Below are 14549 nucleotides of genomic sequence, written 5' to 3' on the forward strand. Positions count from 1 at the left end.
TTGTTCTCCCTCAAGTTCACCTTTAAAATATCTTGCTTCCTATAGCATGTTATATGCTACAGAGCCTTTCTGCTATATTTTTCTTCCTGTTATCCATTTTTCTTCTTTCCTCTCAACTGTCACTCTTCTTGTTTTTCAGAATATTCATCTTTGCCTTTCTTTTTATTTATTTATTAAAAAAATTTTTTTTAATCATGTTTGCCTTTCTTAAATTTGAACTGTTTTCCCTTGTTCACTGTTTCTGTGAATATTTTTTTCTGTATGTGTTCGGGGGTAGGAAATAGGCTCAAAGCTTTTTTAAAAAAAAATTGTATGCTTCCTCTGTTCTAGAGAATGTTTTGTTATAATTCTCATGGATTCCCATTTCACAATAAATGAATAAAGTCTCTCGCTTCCAGAGTTGTTCTTATTCTTTGCTGTTTCTATGTAAATAGTATAGCCCTATATTACTTTCCTGAAAAGCTTAGAAAATGATATTTTTAATCTTTAAGTACTCATTCATATTTTAATCTCCTCTTTTTTAAATCGAAATATTCTTTCACCAGGGCGTTTTGACTTTGTGCTCATGAGAATCCGTAGGGGAGGAAGAAGTTTTCCTTAACCCTCTTAGTGTCCCTGGCTGGGCCTGAAAAGTAAACTGAAAAAGACAAATGAACAGGAGAAAATCATACACATTTATTTGATATAAGTTTTACATGACACAGGAGCCTTCATAAGGAAGTGAAGACCCAAAAAAACAGTTAGACCTGTGTATTTGGATGATAGGCTTGATGAAGAGTGGACAGTCGAGTCGTGGAGGAATATGATAGGTTAAGGAGGACAAGGTAATTGTAATAAAGTGGGGGAACTCAGTAAGGCCTGTTTGTTCAGATTCTTCTTGGCGTTTTGGAGATCAGGGCATTCCTTTCCTTGGAGTGTGAGGAGGGGACCTCTCACAGGAGGCTCTTATGACCTGTTTCGGGGGAGGAGGTCATAGTGACCCTCCTGCTTCTGCCAGAGTTTGCTCAAATTCCTTCAGCTTAAAATATTCAATCTGCCAAGGTGCCGTATTTTAGGGTAGTGTGTCTGAACCCCATTAAGTACATTGTACAAGATCCTTATTTACTCAATGATGTTTAACTATATTGCCTATGGCAATTTAATCCAACAAATGATATTTCTGTTCTCATTGTACTAATATGCCAGAAATAACTGTTTTATATTTTATTTTTATTCACCATTTAGCCAGCTTTAAAATAAACACAAATAACTGTGTTAATAGACAATAAAAATAAAAAATAACTTTAAAATATAATCTTATTTTTCTGTAGGATCCTATGACCTCTTTCCAACTCTTGTGCTGGTACATCCAGGGTTTTTTTCTTTTCCCTTAATTCATGTAAATTTTTCTGTGTATCTGCTGGATCCACAATGCAGTACAATGTTAGCACGTAGTACATGGAACCATGTCCCAGCTATGCTCACTTGCTGGGTATCTTTTCTGTTTTTACTCTGCTTTGTTTGTTTACACTATGAGCACTAGGGCTATAACCAGTCTTGAATACATTTTAAAGTGATTCCTTGGGATAGATTCCTAAAGGTAGTAGATCAGGCCAAGCAATATGGTCATAACGAATTATCTCTAGTATACTTTTAGTGCTGTCAGAATAAATACCCCAGGAATTCCCTGGTGGCGCAGTGGTTAAGAATCCTGCCAGTGCAGGGGACACGGGTTCGATCCCTGGTCCGGGAAGATCCCACATGCCTCGAAGCAACTAAGCCCGTGTGTCACAACTACTGAGCCTAGAGCCTGTGCTCTGCAACAAGAGAAGCCACTACGATGAGAAGCCTGTGCACCGCAATGAAGAGTAGCCCCCGCTCACTGCAACTAGAGAAAGTCTGCGCGCAGCAACGAAGACCCAACGCAGCCATAAATTAATTAATTAATTAATTTAAAAAAGAATAAATACCCCAGAGAGTAAATAACTTTGATGGAAGGAAGCTAGCACAAAGAAGCAAGGAGATGAGGTTATTCTGTCATATGAACAAGAACTGAAGAAGTGGTTTTGTTTTGTTTTGTTTTAATGAGACTGGAATCTGAGAGATTTTGGGGAAAAGAGATGAGATGTATCTCCTTGGGATGGTTGTTTCTGGTCTTTGAGATTACTTTCTCTTTCTTAAGTGTCCCTTTCCTCCAGTGTCACCCCGCCCCCCATGGTGTTGCACCCTTGACATTCTCTTTTTGCCCCGTCCCTCTTTTGGATCCTTTCCTCGCTACATCCCCTAACTCTTGAGTACCTGCCATTGCTGACCTCTTTGTCCTCTTCCTTGCTTACTTCAGACTGTGCCTTTATGTTGCACATAACCCAATCATTCTGTAGGTCTGAGATTAACTCATGACCCTTCCCTTAGCCTGTTATCCTTCCTACAATGTCTTCTCCCCGCTGTCACTCCCACTCCCTTGTTGCAAAACCTTATCATTTATCACCTGGACGACTTCAATTCATTCCTGGATAGTGTCCTTGCTCCCTGGCAATTTCAGTCCTCACTCTTGCCCTGCAAGCTGTGCTGGTCTACACTAGTCACTCAAACATTCTTGAGTCTTGATTTATGTACCTAGGCTCATGGATGAATAGCCCACTGCTGCTGACATACATATAGTAGTTTTCTTACTCTTTCCTTCTTATAACTTATACCTCATCAGTATTCCTATTGTGACAAACAAGTCTGATCTTGTCACTCTCAAACTTTACTAACTTCAGTAATTTTTCAGGGCCTAGAAGATAAAGTCTACACTCTTTGTTAGAACAGACCTTCAAGGCCTGTTTGCGTTTCCCACCTCATCTTCTGCTTTCAGCCCCCAGTCTCACATCCCCGCCCCATCGCCCTTGTCGTCATTTCCCAAACATGCCAACCAAACCCTTTCAACCTTCTGTCTTTGCACACAGTGATCTTTTTTTTGCTGGACTTGCAAGCCCTCACCTGTTTTTTTTTCAAGATCTATTTTAAAGCATTTTTTAAAAAAGCCTTCCCAGGTGCTTGAACTCTCCCCATGCTCCTGGGATTTTAAATCTTGAGCAAAGGAAGCAATAGTATGGGAACAAAGGCAGTGAATAGTGTGTGGCCAGGACCATCTTGAGGTGCTTCTGCTCAGCCCCCAGGCAGCCTTTCTCAATTAGGGTACCTCATTTGAGCCACAGAAACTGAAAATGATTTGAGTGACAGATTTGTCAGTTCTGCCAAAGATGGCTTATAACTAGTGCCATTTTAGGTGCATGGGAGAGGAGTTAAGTCACTATATGTAATGCATGCTATAGGGTGGTAGAACTTAATTGTCTCATGAAACTCGGGTTAGAAAGACTGCTACAGGGCAATTTTGGATCTGCCATCTTTCTAAGCCTGACCCTCTGAGCTCTCACTGATGCTGTGAGCCCCTGGCATTATGTTCCATTCCTTTTGTGCCTGAGATAACTAGATTCCATTTTGGTTGCTAACCAATAAGACCATTCTCTGCTATAACAGCATCAGAGAGTATGTATTTATTGCTGTATATGTTTGTTGAATAATTAATTGGATGACTAACCTTTGAAACTTCTCCATTTTCTTTGTTCCCTATACCAAATCAGTCACCACGCACATCAGTCTTTATTTACAGCGTCTCTTAGAGTCTATCCTTTCTTTACATTTCCATGCCCACCATCTTCATCTGGGACTTTATCATCTCAGTCCCCATTCCTGCAGTCCTCTCCTCGTGCTGCCTTTTACCTCTTTCACTCTCTCTCCTTAAATGATACTGAACCCAGATCAATTTTTCCCCCAAATGGAAGGACACATTATCATTCCACTTACAAATATCATACCAACTGACGAGGTTAAGTCAAACTCATGAGCCTGGCACTCAAGGCCCCCATGGTTTGGCCCCATATTCTCCATCCAGCATGCTTCCTTCACTCCACTCAGACAGAGATGGTGCTCTTCTGTACATACTCTTTTGCTTGTGCTGCACCTACCACCCCTCCCTCGCTGCAACCTATATTACTGACTTAAAAAATTTCATTATCAGATCTTATGAAATGGTACTCCCAATATCCATGTTCCAACCATTTTGCTTCCTGAACATATTAAGCTGTATGCATTGCTTCTTTTTCTCCCGATATACCCTTTTCCTGTCCCCCACATCACATTTCATCTGGGTAATTCTTTTTTTATGTTTAAAATACTTTAATTCTCAATATAACCCACATAGAGTGGTTAGGAAAAATAAGTAAACAGTGAATTACAGAGTGTTCAATTTTTTTCTTAATTATTATTGATTTCTAAAACCCCTTAGTACTACTTCAAAATCTACCTCCTTCCAAAAGCCTGCTTGACTCTCTTTGACTTATATACTCACTCTTTCCTAATTTTAATTCTTACATTCCATTATTGCCTTGTCTACATACTAGTAAGTGGAATTATCCACTGGAACTCTCTTCATCAAGAACCATTAATTAACCTGTTATGTATGCACTTAAGTGGACAGCAAAGAAGACAAGAAGTATTCTTACCTCACTTTCTTTTCCCTTCTTTAATACCAAATTGCTGAATAATTTTTATTTTTAAGAAATATAAAGGTCCACAGCAGGTCACTGCTGGCTATTAACAAACCTAGTAACGAGCAAAACCACTTCCAAGTCAGTGTTGGGGCACTGGCATTGTCATTGGGATCAGAAAGGCCTCTTGTGTGTCTGGGGTACTCAGTGAGAACATCTGCCGCTGAGGAGCAGAGGTGGGGCACAGTTGGCTTGGATGTCCAGGGCTGTGCCAGATTTGGAGCATGCCTCCCATACCTAAGTCATTGGATGGCGAAGATGGTCTTGGCTAGGAATCGCTGGGTTCCAAGAGTTAGAAATCTCAAACTAGCTCACGGGAAGAAGGGAGTTGTAGTACATTTATACTATGCAATCACTCAGACACAGGAATTAGAAAGTGGCCAAGCTCCCTGAGAACAGGAGAAGGGAAGATGCTGGGGTTGAAAGCTCTTTCTCTCTCTTTAACTCTTTGTCTATTAACAACCACAGAATTCTCAAGGGAAAGGATTGGCTAATTTTTGGTTTGATAGTGATGGTTGACCTTAGGCCAAGTGTTCATCCTTGCTCCACAGCACTGTGGGATTGGGGGCACATATTATAAAAATAAACACTTGGTCCTGTTCTTTCAAGGGGGTTTTGAGTGAGTCACACATAGGTCCCAAAGCTTCCACTATAAAAAGTTCAGTGTTGTATATGTATTTGAGCGTCGTCGTTGAATAATATAAAAAAAAGAATAATTTAACACCCTAGGGCTGTTTCTTTGCCTTCTTCTAATTTTAGTAGCTGGTTCACTATGATATGGAAGAGGAATTGTTAATTTAATCTTAAAATTAACATGTTACTGATGTCATCAATAGGAAATGATGAAAAATTATGAATTAAATTCTTAATAATCATATATATTGTACATTACATGGTTAAAAATCAACCTTATTAGAGGCTGGGTGCAATTTTGGCCTGCAAATTTAAAAGAGCATATGGAAGAATTCGAGGGGGGTCTATGGAAAGCTAAGGAAATGAAAAAAGAGAAATAAAATAACATGTGAGTTTCAAATTAAGGAAGATGATAGGCTTATTTAGCCTGGAGAAGAGAAGACAGTAATGACGTGAGAATTTCCCCAAACATATGAAGGTGAAACAGAGATATATTGACTTTACCTCTATTGCCTTGATATAATATGCAACAGAATATAGATTTTAATGACAGCATAAAGTCAACCTTTTAAACTGCAGTGCTGCATTTGGAGAAATTCATGGACTCTTTATATATAAGATGTATAAATGTATCTGTAGGAGCAGAATATGTGGTATCATACTCACAAGAGTATAAATTAGAGGACTTTGTTGAGATTGCCTCAAGCTCTATGAGCCTGAGGTTAGTTTTATGATACTTAGTAGAAATGAAAGACAAAAGTAAAAAAGTTTTGTCATCATATTTTTCTTAATGAATTATTCCAGATGTGGCCAAATGAATTGTGCTCTCTAAGAGGCATTCAAAGGAGCAGCAATAGTCACTAATCACTGAGTTTTCTTTTGTAGAGTGGGAATTATGAACTAAGGGTGAAAGCTAAATTTTCCTTCATAATGAAGCGAGATTCTGATTGACTAGGTGAGAGAAGAAAGAAAGGAGAGATGAATTGACTGGAAATGGGGAAAAAATGGCGGAAATTTCAGTTAGAGAAATTAACAGACTTTCCTGTAAGTAGTGTGCGGTGTGAGTCATCTTGATCCACCTCTCTCCCTCAAGATTTCTCCATAAAATCGTCACAAAATACCTGTCTCTGTTATTGAGTTATCGAGTTGGATCTCTGTTAGGATGCATAGAAAATGCTAAGTATAGCCTCAAGGTAGAATTGGACAAGAGCTAGGGTCACCTGTGGAAGCTGTACTATACTCAGATTATCTGTATTTATCAACCCAACAGTGAATTAAGTAGACATTTCAGTGTAGTATCAGGACCAAGTAAGAATTTTGATTGGGTAGAAGAAAACTCAAGGTTGGGATTCCAGGGAGTTTCACTGTATGACCTTGGAAGAACAAATAAACTCTTTGTGCCTTAACTTCTTCAAATGAAGATACTGTGTATACCTCATATACTTCAGGGTACCATAATGTATGATTACTTAAAAGAAAACATAGGCAGTTCAGGCCACAAGTCCTACCGCCCAATACTGAGAACCACTGAGAAATGAGCAAGCCCTGGGCACTGAGGCATGGGCTACCACTTCTACGTGAAATGTGGTTTGGGGTCCTGAGGGTCCCCAAAACTCATTCAGGGGGGCTGCAAGGTCAAAATTACTTTTATAATAATACTAAGATTTTATTTGCTTTTTTCAATCTCATTCTCTCATGAACGCCTGGTGGAGTTTTCTGGAGGCTACATGCTGTGTGATATCTTAACAGATTGAATGCAGAAGCAGATATGAGAATCCAGCTGGCTTCTTTAAGCCAGATCTTAAAGAGATTTTCAAAAATATAAAACAGTCCTACTCTTCTTATTAATTTTTTTCTTTTGGAAATACAGTTATTTTTCATTTAAAATGTTATTTGTGTTAACATGTAATGGGCTTATTGTTCTTATTTTAAAAGAATAAATATTTAAACATTTTTCAGTTTTGATTTCTAACATAGTAAATATCAATAGATATTTTTCACACAAACAAAAGATTTTTGAGGGACTTCTCTGGCGGTCCAGTGGTTAAGACTCCGTACTTCCAGTGCAGGAAGCGCAGGTTCAATCCCTGGTAGGGGAACTAAGATCCCACATGGCCCTTGGCGTGGTCAAAAAAAAAAAAAAAAAGGATTCTGAGGTCGTTCATTATTTTTAAAAGTACACTAGGAGTCTTGAAACAAAATGATTGGAGAACCACTTCACCTTGGCAAAGTGACTTCGCATAAGGTGATCCGTGCATGTTCTAACTTTCCCTCCTTCTCCCATGGTCTTATGGTGGGTGGTGGGACTCTCAGGAGAATCCCTCAGAGAGTACAGATATTTGGGACCCCTCTCAAACTGATGCAAGCTGAAACTGAACTGTGTGTGTGGTTCTCTAGGCAACACCATCATATCCAAGCCTCCTAACATATTCCATTCCTGTGCTGTAGGGATTCTCCAAAGTTACTCATCTCTAGGTCAGAGATTGACGGCATTTTATGCTGAAGGAAGGGTCCTGGAGAAGATCTGAACTTGGTGACAAAGCCTGGTCTTGTATCATTAGCTTCTTTCAGCATATGCATAATCAGAGTGTTCCAGTATCAGCCTCAGAATAGCTGTTACTGATGCTCATGACGGGTGAGACATTGGGCTAGCCAATTTACATGTATTAAATCTCACAACACACTTGGGAGTTAGGTATTAAGTAAATTTGGTTAAGGTCTCACAAGTAGAAAGTAGCAAAAGTCAGATTCAAACACAGGTCCTTTGGATCCAGGGTCTGAGGCATTAAACGCTGTATTGTATCACTCTCCCTATAGACTTGATGACTACAGTTTCCTCTTCCAATGTACTGGGAAGGGTCAGCTGACTGTTGTAACAACCAACCTAAAATTTACAAAAGATTAATATAAAAGCTTCTTTGTGTTCCAGTGCAAAGTGGGTTGGTGAGAGTTCCACATGGACACTCAGAGACCCAGGATCTTTCCCTCTTGCGGCTCCATCCTTCTGTAGGCCCTTGGAGTTCTCTATCTTTAGACAGTCGATGGGGAGAGTGGAAAACTGTACATAGGAGGATTTTATAGGCCAAGCCAGCACTTCCACCCATATTTCATGGCCTTAAATCACTCATATGGCTATACCCAATGGCAAGGGATGCTGGGAAATATGGTCTAGCTTCCCAGAAGGAAAAGGGGAAGAGTTGAGCAAACAATCCCATGAGCACTCTGAAGAGTTTGATATTAAGTAATAATGAGGAGATTCCAGGAATATTGCCAGAGTCTGAGCTCACAGGTCAACTGATACTTTAGAAGGTCTACCAATAATTCGATATCCCTGACATGGAAGGTTCTTTTCTTTAAGGCCTCCAGGGCCCAGGTCCTCAGATATAAGTATATATGGGCCTGAGATTAACTATCAAAAAACTGTAATATGATAGCTAATGCTAAGCAGCCCATATAACATCTTAGTGAAAATTATAAAAGACCTTATTTTCCTAAGACACTTCAGTGCTATGTTTGAGAAAATTTTCAGAGCAACTATACAAATATATAATTAATATAATATGAATGATGCCCTCTAAGATTGTGCAGTATATGTCCTGTACAACTATACAAGAATGGCCTGCCTTTATGCTGGCTAAGGATTCCTGCCCCTTTAGTCATTACAGTTCAACCCAGGTTTCCACCTGTCTTGCTGGAATGTACCCAGAGAACATGATTAAGTCATAGCTTGATTTTCTCTAAATGTTCCTCTTTCAGGTTCCTTCTATTTGTCCCATGCATGATAGCATTTCTCATCATTGCCTGCCCTTAGTAGAAAAGAAAGAACAATAGATTATTCCTTGAACGACGGCATGTTGTCCTGGAGTTCCAGCTTCTGGTTCTGACAGAGTTTCTCAACATACATGGTTATTTAGTCTATACAATTATTCTATTAGCAGGGTTAGTAAACCTTGACATTATTGACAGTTGGCGGGGGGGCTAATTCTTTCTCTGGGTATATGCCCAGCAGTGGGATTGCTGGGTCGTATGGCCACTCTATCTTTAGCTTTTTAAGGAACCTCCATACTGTTTTCCTTAGTGTCTGCACCAATTTACAATCCCACCAACAGTGTAGAGGGTTCCCTTTTCTCCACACCCTCTCCAGCATTTGTTATTTGTAGACTTTTTAATGATGGCCATTCTGACTGGTGTGAGGTGGTACCTCACTGTAGTTTTGATTTACATTTCTCTAATAATTAGCAATGTTGAGCATCTTTTCATGTGCCTATTGGCCATCTGTATGTCGTCTTCTTTTTTTTTTTATAAATTTATTTATTTTATTTATTTTTATTTTTGGCTGTGTTGGATCTTTGTTGCGGTGCACAGGCTTTCTCTGGTTGCGGCGAGTGGGAGCTACTCTTTATTGTGGTGCGTGGGCTTCTCATTGCAGTGGCTTCTCTTGTTGCAGAGCACGGGCTCTAGGCGTGCGGGCTTCAGTAGTTGTGTCTCGCGGGCTCTAGAGCGCAGGCTCAGTAGTTGTGGCGCACGGGCTTAGCTGCTCCGCAGCATGTGGGATCCTCTCAGGCCATGGCTCGAACCCGTGTCCCCTGCATTGGCAGGCGGATTCTCAACCACTGCGCCACCAGGGAAGCCCTGTATGTCTTATTTCTAGAAATGTCTATTTAGGTCTTCTGCCTGTTTTGATTGGGTTGTTTTTTTGTCATTGAGTTGTATGAGCTGTTTGTGTATTTTGGAAATTAACCCCTTGTTGGTCTCATTGTTTGCAAATATTTTCTCCCAGTCCGTAGGTTGTCTTTTCATTTTGTTTATGATTTCCTTTGTTGTGCAAAAGCTTATAAGTTTGATTAGGTCCCATTTGTTTATTTTTGCTTTTATTTCTATTGCCTTGGTAGACTGACCTAAGAAAACATTGGTATGATTTATGCCGATGTTCTCTTCTAGGAGTTTTATGGTGTTCTGTCTTATATTTAGGTCTTTAAGCCATTTTGAGTTTATTTTTGTATATGGTGTGAGGTTGTGTTCTAAGTTCATTGATTTACATGCAGCTGTCCAGCCTTCCTAATACCACTTGCTGAAGAGACTGTCTTTTCTCTGTTGTATATTCTTGCCTCCTTTGTTGAAAATTAATTAACCATAGATGTGTGGGTTTATTTCTGGGCTCTCTATTGTGTTCCATTGGTCCATATGTCTGTTTTGTGCCAATACTATGCTGTTTTGATTACTGTAGCTTTGTAGTATTGTCTGAAGTCTGAGAGGGTCATGCCTCCGGCTTTGTTCTTTTTCCTCAGGATTGCTTTAGCAATTCTGGGTCTTTTATGGTTCCATATAAATTTTAGGATTATTTGTTCTAGTTCTGTGAAAAATGTCATGGGTAATTTGATAGGGATCACATTAAATCAGTAGATTGCTTTGGGTAGTATGGCCATTTTAACAATATTAATTCTTGCAATCCAAGAGTATGGGATATCTTTCCATTTCCTTGAATCATCTACAGTTTTCTTTATCAATGTTTTATAGTTCTCAGCATATAAGTCTTTCACCTCCTTGATCAGGTTTATTCCTAAGTATTTTTTTATATGATTTTAAAAGGGATTGTTGAAATTTGTTTTTCAAAAATTGTATAGCAACAGTGTCTGTTTAAGAGTGTGCATTTTAACATGCTTGATATAATGTGGAGGAGGGTGGTGGTGGTGGTGGAACTCCAAAGTGGAGTGTCCCCTGGAGTGTAAAAGTGCTAGAAGCGGCATCTGTTTGTCTCACAGATGTAGCCACAGCATCTTGCACAAAGCCTTCCATGTAGTAAATGCTCAATAAATATTTGTTGAATGAAAGAATGAGTGAATCAATGAATCAGTAAATGTTCTCTACTGCCAAGGCCCACTGCTCAGTTAATTTCTGCCTTGCACAGTATGCTTTCCAGCCTGCAAGTCAGCTGGGAACCTTTTTCCCCTCATTTCTGTTGAGGTATAGTGACCTGTAGGAGGAGTCGTGCAGCCTGGCTGGGTTCTTAAATCATTGAGTGAATGATGTATCGGTGATCTTGAGAGCATACCTGGGGCCTCAGAGGCTTTATAAAAGCTATGTCAGCTTTTCAGATAAGTCCATACTGAGCATCCAAAGCTCTTCTCCACTGTGTCAGTACCTCTGATATGTCAATAACTTTTGTTTGTGAGCCAGGATAGGTTGTATTAATTTTCTGGAAGATGCTCCTGGAGCTTCACAATCCTGAGATATCATGCATCTGGCGTTAGAAAGATACCCCTTAGGTTTTACAACACTGGAAGGAAACCATATCTGGAAGGCCTTCTGGAGGATAACCAGAAAGAAAGTAATCTCATTATTGGCTAATCTCAAATATACAGAAATCCCAAAGGACGGTGCCCAAGATTACTTTTCTTATGGAGTAACCTTTCCATCTTGACAGTCAGCCTCTGATGGGCAACTGAGAGTTTTTCCCTCCCTGGCCACCCTTCTTTTAATTTTCCACCCCTTCCTGGCAAGCACCTTGGGGTCAAGTGGCTCAAGCCTGTCTTTCCCAACTCTGTTCTGGAAGGGATCCAATGCATCCTTCCAGACAGGGTGAAGTCCTCCACAGATGCAGCTTTACATCCTTCAGTCTCTTCAGAGTGAAATGATCATAAGAAAAACTTTCCACTTACTAACACTGATAGTCCCTTATAACAAGAGTTCAAATGCCATTAGGCTTAAGCAAACAAAAACAGAAGTCCTCTTAGGGTGAGGAGGACAAGGATTGAATAGGGTGAGGGGCATAGAAAACTCTGGCTTGCCACACTGAACAGCCCTAAAGAATCCAGTTTAGTGACCCTTCTCTACTTCCCATGCTCCTGTCCCCACCCCAGAGTCCAAGGGCATTCCCAAGGCTAATGATTCATGGGAGAATTTACCTCATTCCACATACCAGTCCCCTAACAATTGTGATGGCATTTTACTAGATTACTTTTGGGTGATGGCAGACAGGGCCACAGTAATAATACCTTGCAAGTGTAACATGTCTGTAATTAGACTGTCCTGTAATTAGGGAGCTGACAACTTAGCCACAGTTTGTCATTAGCCAGTGACACAGCAGGACACAGGAAGAACCATAGAGAAGGACATCTGTCTGCCAATTGATGGCGAGGATTCCACGGAAAGCCAGAATGAATAACACAATAATAATAACAACAACAAAAAGCCATAGAGAGGAGAAGATCACATTTCTTGATCGGAGACAAAGCTAGTGCCTCAGAACGAAAGGGATCGTGGATCTCCCTTCATCCTCCTGCTATGAAGGACAGCGTGTGAGAGGTGGATTTTAGCGTCTCACAAAGTCAGGCACATAGCTTAGGATGGATCCGGAATTTTGGTGGTGACTCCAGGAACAGTGAGAGAGAGGTCCCACATCACATACACAAACTGGACCAATGGCTCAAAAATGAGCCCTCTGAAACCCATGCACATATGTTCACCTTATCTTTGATAAAGGAGGCAAGAATATACAGTGGAGAAAAGAGAGCCTCTTCAATAAGTGGTGCTGGGAAAACTGGACAGCTACATGTAAAAGAATGAAATTAGAACACTCCCTAACACCATACACCAAAATAAACTCAAAATGGATTAAAGCCCTAAATGTAGGCCAGACACTGTAAAACTCTTAGAGGAAAACATAGGCAGAACACTCTATGACATACATCACAGCAAGATCCTTTTTGGCCCACCTCCTCGAGAAATGGAAATAAAAACAAAAATAAACAAATGGGACCTAATGAAACTTAAAAGCTTTTGCACAGCAAAGGAAACCATAAACAAGACCAAAAGACAACCCTCAGAATGGGAGAAAATATTTGCAAATGAAGCAACTGACAAAGGATTAATCTCCAAAATATACAAGCAGCTCATGCAGCTCAATATCAAAAAAAAACAAACAACCCAATCCAAAAATGGGCAGAAGACCTAAACAGACATTTCTCCAAAGAAGATATACAGTTTGCCAACAAACACATGAAAGGATGCTCAACATCACTAACCATTAGAGAAATGCAAATCAAAACTACAATGAGGTATCACCTCACACTGGTCAGAATGGCCATCATCAAAAATTCTACAAACAATAAATGCTGGAGAGGGTGTGGAGAAAAGGGAACCCTCTTGCACTGTTGGTGGGAATGTAAATTGATACAGCCACTATGGAGAACAGTATGGAGGTTCCTTAAAAAACTAAAAATAGAACTACCATAAGACGCACCAATCCCACTACTGGGCATATACCCTGAGAAAACCATAATTGAAAAAGAGTCATGTACCACAGTGTTCATTGCAGCTCTATTTACAATAGCCAGGACATGGAAGCAACCTAAGTGTCCATCGACAGATGAATGGATAAAGAAGATCTGGCACGTATATACAATGGAATGTTACTCAGCCCTAAAAAGAAACAAAATTGAGTTATTTGTAGTGAGGTGGATGGAGTTAGAGTCTGTCATACAGAGTGAAGTAAGTCAGAAAGAGAAAAACAAATACCGCATGCTAACACATACATATGGAATCTAAAAAAAAAAAGGTTCTGATGAACCTAGGGGCAGGACGGGAATAAACACGCAGATGTAGAGAATGGACTTGAGGACACGGGGAGGGGGAAGGGTAAGCTGGGACGAAGTGAGAGAGTGGCATTGACATATATACACTACCGAATGTAATATAGATAGCTTTTCCACTAGCTGAGATTAGCTCCGTGCTTTGTGACCACCTAGAGGGGTAGGATAGGGAGGGTGGGAGAGAGATGCAAGAGGGAGGGGATATGGGGGTATATGTATACATATAGCTGATTCACTTTGTTATACAGCAGAAACTAACACAACATTGTAAAGCAATTATACTCCAATAAAGATGTTAAAAAAAAAAATGAGCCCTTTGAGTGGTTCTGGGGAGGAGTTTGACTTGATTAAATTAAAACATTCTTCCTAGGATTTGAAGGAGCAAGTGGACCAATCATCTCTGTCATTCCCCTAAACTTGCTTCTATTGATTTCTTTGAAGTCTCATTTGGTTCCTCCCTTTTATACCACCTCCTGAACTCAGTAGACAAGTCTGGTCACCATCCCAACTCCATCCTGTCTCTTCTATTTTGGATGCCCTAGTTTGGGGCATCACATGCCCTCTTATCTGGACCGACTGCTGCAGATACCCTCTTCCTAGTTTCTGTACTCTGGGCTCTCCTCCTTCGTCTACCCAGACCTCTAGTGATAAAGCTCAATTTCCTATTGTAACTGCCTCCACAGTCTCTCTTCTAGAGTTGCTAATGGAGCCCCATTTCCTACCAGCATGGAGTCCTTGGCCTGAAATTTAAAGC

Source organism: Balaenoptera ricei, chromosome X, assembly GCF_028023285.1.
Source record: "Balaenoptera ricei isolate mBalRic1 chromosome X, mBalRic1.hap2, whole genome shotgun sequence".
NCBI classification, from domain to species: domain Eukaryota; kingdom Metazoa; phylum Chordata; class Mammalia; order Artiodactyla; family Balaenopteridae; genus Balaenoptera; species Balaenoptera ricei.